Genomic DNA, 5,478 nt, shown 5'->3' with positions numbered 1-5,478 from the left:
TTTGACAATAAAATATTGTAGATGTTCTGCTTAATCTAGGTGGTACATAGAATGAAATCAATTTCAGTAGATCAGGGGTATCAAACATTGGTTTTATTATTTTATATAAAGTCATAAGATCGGTCGATGTTCTTCGTTCTTGCAATTTAGTTAATTTAAGAGAGTCTAAAATTTTGTTAAAATTTAATTTATTAATAGAAAAACCCATCTTAAAATTAATATATCTTAGAAATTTATTCTGAATTCTCTCAATAGAATCCGAGAAAGTGATTTAATAAGGTGACCATATTGGAGAATTATAATCTAGTTGGCTTCTAACTAGAGATGTGTAAAGATATTTTAATGTGTTTATATTATTAAAATCTTTTCCGGTTCTAAGTACAAATCCTAATAATTTAACAGCTTTATTAGATATTTTAATAATGTGCTCTTTAAATAATTATTTATTTATTTATTTAAAAGTGAGTCACAACGTCGCGTCTGTGTCGTTTTGAAGGCAACAGGAATCAATGGTGGACGGAGTGTCTGAATGAAGTTTCCATTCATTTACACCGTGTTGTGTCTCTGTATTGGATGTTACATGGCATGTTACCTGGAGTTTTGTGTGTCCAATGTTGCCAGTACCCACGACCTACTTTATTTAATAATTTAATAACAAGGACTTTAATGTTATTGCTACCGTCAGAAAAAAAAAATGAAAAAGAAAATCATCTTAAGATAGATCGGCATCGGCGAAATATAATAGATGTAAAGAGTAATGTTCTTATATAAAACAACCATTTGTCCATACATAGATTACTGTTCTTCTATTCTTTTTTTATGTAATGAAAGAGAAATTAAACATAAACAAATTCTTTAAAATAAGGCGATGAGGATTATACTCAAAAAATATATCTATTCTAATGTAGAAAAAATGCACAAAGAAACTGGCTTGCTCACAGTAAAGCAGCAAATTAAACATAATGTGGCAATTTTTATACATAAAATAATTAAGGGGATGAATAAAATAAAAACAATTATAGAATTAAACCAACAATGCCATACACATGAAACAAGGGATAAAAAAAAGATAAGATAACCAATGAGGAGAAAAACAAATTCTCAAATCTCGTTGTATGAGGGATTGAAGCTGTCTAATAAGTTACCTGAAGAAATAAAGGCGATAAAAAAATTAAAATATTTTTAATTAATTTGAAAAAGTATGTTATTGAGAAATGTTGATAAAAAATCTGTAATGTTATTAAAAGTTTATATTCGTTCTTTAGATGTTATGAATTAACTTAATAAAGCATAAAAAAATAATAGTAGTGAAGTTTACTTATCTGCCCTCTATTCCTGGTAAGGTCATTAAACATTTTGTATACTGAACCATTTCAGGAACAATTAAATATTTTACTGTAAAACCAGTTTCAAAACAAATGTTTAGTATCAACCTTCTCAGAAATCAGACACAGGACCTCATCAAGTGTGGAAGGCAAACGCGCCAACTACTTAACTACGCGGTGAACTTTTCTCCACTATATTTCATTTTACGATTTAAGATTTTTATCTGAAATCAGCTATCGAGTCGAAAACGCATCTATAATTCCGTTTTTTCTCACACACAAAACTGTATATTTCATCGGCCAGGACACAGAAAATGTTGGTATAATCTAAACAAGATTTACTTAATTTGCTAAATGATTTTTAGTCCGGCTCCACCCTATGACAGGGGTAGTAAGTCGCAGGGGGCGACCATTGCGGCTCATTACAATATTCATGCAGAGGAAGGGTTGGCGGAAATTTCAGTTTCCTGCTTCCGGGATGGGAAGGCTGTTACTGCTCACGTGGGCACGTATTCCCGCTAAACCTCACTGCCAATTGGAAGGTGCCAAGTTCTTTGAAACCCTTAAAATTCAAGTAGACATGTGGCGACAACGGTAAAACCACTCAACAAATTATAGAAGTAGATACATTTAAATATTTAATTGTTTAAATATTTTGACTGGATATTCCAGTAGGCTGGATTGTTTTCATTTTTTTGAGATTTTCAAAATGGCCATATTCGAAAAAAATGATCTATAAACACACAATCTGATACATGTCATTTTCATTTTTATATTCTTATTTATTTATTCGACACTTTATATACATATACAATATATATATGTACATGAAAGGGCGGGCATATTCCCTTAAGGCAATTTCTTCTTACCTACCCAAGCCGTTCAGTTTGAGAAAATTATAAATACATGGACATATTGAATCTTACACTTTTATACAAAAATTAAAAGCAAAGATTAAAAAAATATATATACAATAAAAAAATAACAGTTTACTATGAAGAGAGGAGAGGGGATGGAAAGGAAAGAAGAAGGATAAAGGAACTATTTAAATATTTAGATAGTGACATTTCAATCTTTACTTAAATGTAAATAAAGAAGGGGCGTCTCTAACATAAGTGGGTAGATTATTCCACAATCGAGCGGCTACTACTGTGAAAGAGGAGGCAAGAAAATTAGAGCGATGACAAGGTATTAAAAGGATTCTCTCGTTACTAGAACGAAGAGATAGTCCGTGTTATGAAAAAGGTTAGATGAGCTCTCTCAGATAAACAGGCGAAGTAGGATTATTTAAAATTTTTGAAGAAGTGATAGAATGTGAATGTTTCTTTTATACCTGAAACTGAGCCAGTGTAGATAGATTAAAGATATAACGAATACAAATATTCTTATAATAAAATAAATAAAACAACTTTGTTTTTAACCATTAATTTTTATTTTTCACCGACCGGTGTCAAAGCAAACAAGCTTCAAATATGAACAAATATTCTTATTCTAAGTATTGCCACAAAGTGGTCAAATTTTTTATAAATTTGTATTTTAGGCAATATTTCAAATTACAAAAAACAAAACCAAAACTAAAACTCATATTTTTTTACAACAATACTTTTGTTTTATTTAAAACATTACAAATAATATTTTTTAGATAAATAAAAAAACTAGTCAAATATAGGTTTCAAGAAATACAGCTATGAAAAGTACACACAAATTTCTAAATTACCCAGTTTCGTGTTGTTTTTTTGCCTCAAATACAGGCATGATATTCTTTGAAATAGAAATAATTTTGATCAAACCATCACGTTTTATGGGTCCACTAATAGCAAATGAAGTTTCAGTTACAATTTCGACGCATCTTTCTGTAGCTTGGGTGTGACAAGGACATTTTTTGATTTCGGGATATATGACTTTTTCTAAAACAGATTAATCGGCAATACCTCGCATAAGAGTCTCATCACTAATAAATTTAATTTGTGGTTGTTCATTTATTATACCCCAGTCTAATTGACATCATCAATTGCAGAAAAATCAAAAACAGGCTGTTTAAAGATACGAATATATTTTGAAGGCATATTTGTTTTCCAGGCTCTCTAATATGTTTGCAACCATCTGCTAACATCGCCAGCAAAATATTTTCAGGGCGTCCAAAATATCAATTTCGTTGTATAACTGGATCAATTATTTCCTTTTAATCACTAGACAAATAACGAGAAAGCATAATTGTTTGATCTGAATGTTTGGCTCCGTAAATTTCGGATGGTTAAGACTTTAATGTTAAACCACATAAACTTTAAAATAAATGTTGTCGAGGTTAACAGATTTTCAGATGGTTTAACTCTTGTGTGGCTGTGATGTCGCACTAGTCAACATAGGACATAATACTTACTATATCTCTCTTATTTTTTAATATGATGAATTCGTATTTTTTGTAATCTTCAATTGAACATTTTCACACCCGATTTTGAAAATTAAATTTGTATAACTATGCTAAATGTTAGTACAATAAATATTTATCCTTGCTACGTGAAGTATGAAGGTCCGCTAATTCAGCAACCCATCTATACAGATACCTTATACAAGAAAGAGCACGAAGATAGAAGTCATAACAAGGAAGACAGAGACGCTGTTCTGCAGCGGGTGTTGTCTAAAGTGGTTTTAGTCTTCAGTCGGTTGACAGTGATGGGGGACGCACGCGCCTAACATGAGCGGCGTATTTGTGATTTTTAATTTATTTTGCTATAACAGGGCCTAATTTTATGCTTTTTCGCATAAATTATGGATAATTATGTTTTTTCAAATGTCTGAACTTTAAAACATTCCGTCTTTTACTAGCGGTAACACGATGTTACATCACCGCGCGCAAAGGGATTATTTACCACAGTCTTTTAAGAGTTTACTGCTAAAATATTAATAATATTAAATTATATAAGAGCAATGAAATCCGATCTGCCATACTCAACCATCTAGAATGTACGATCTTACCAGGATTCCTCTTTCAAAAGTTTTCATGACAAAATCTGAAGCTGATAGCTTCACACATCTCCAGTTCATACAATTGATATGTACTAAGGTATTTTTTATTTATTACTGGAGGTAATTCAAAGTTAATAGAATCAAATAGAATCAAATAGAAAGACATAATTTTTTTCACGGCCATCTAGAGCTTTTCAATTACTTCATTACAATTTCGAAGTCCTATGGACTATGAAATATTTGCCAAAAAATACAATTTCAAATAAATACTTCATGTCAACCATCTTGAGAATTTTTATACAGGCGCCGTGGCGCAGTTGGTTAGACGGCCAACTGTGAAACTGGCGTCGCAGGTTCGATTCCCGCTAGTTGCACAAAAAAATCCAAGAAAGATTTTTCTCAATTGGTCTAAGTTCTGTGGTGTATTTTTTATTTCCTCCAGAAGGAGAAATATCCCCTTTATCTCACCTGCTGACAAGCCTCACAATAGAGGCTTAGAGGGTTATTCATTAAAAAATAAAAAAAAGTACTTCTTGGATACAAACGATCAAACATTTATACAAAGAGACGATCAAAAACGAAATATCTTTTAACGATGGGTATGAAAATTAAATTGAATATTTTTATGTGGAAATACGCATAACTGCGTGAGTATTAAGCTAATTGAGTAACATAAGTTTTGACTCATTGCTTTTCGATTTACAAAATATTGGCAGTAAAACACAAATAAATACTTCAGTATACGAGTACCGCAGAATGTTCTATTCCGATTTCATCAGCTTCCCTGAACTGTAAATGCACTTTTAATATAACAAATACATTTTTAAAAGCTATCACGCGATAAATCGTCGTGATCGTAGAACAACGATGGATGTGTGAAAAATGTGATTTTTAAATTGTTATATTTTTAATCTTGAAAATGTTTTATAAAAGCTTCATATTCCAGGTAAGAAAAAAAACTAATATTTCGACGCTGGATAGGAAAGTACCTAGCGACGTGTAGCAATTTTACGTTAGAGCCAATTACTTTTTTTTTTTAAAAGCGAATTTTTTATAACTTTATAACTTTTATAAACGGTAAAATGAAGGTGCCTCATATTAAGGGGTATCAGAATCACCCCCATGTATGTTTTTGCGAAGTTTTTGAGTTATGATTTTTTTAATGGGTTTTTGAAACTTCTCGACC

The sequence above is a fragment of the Micrasema longulum genome, unplaced genomic scaffold (assembly GCF_059751315.1).
Source record: "Micrasema longulum isolate JH-2025_06_02 unplaced genomic scaffold, ASM5975131v1 h1tg000852l, whole genome shotgun sequence".
Lineage (NCBI taxonomy): Eukaryota > Metazoa > Arthropoda > Insecta > Trichoptera > Brachycentridae > Micrasema > Micrasema longulum.
Note: the sequence above shows the minus strand (reverse complement) of the source record.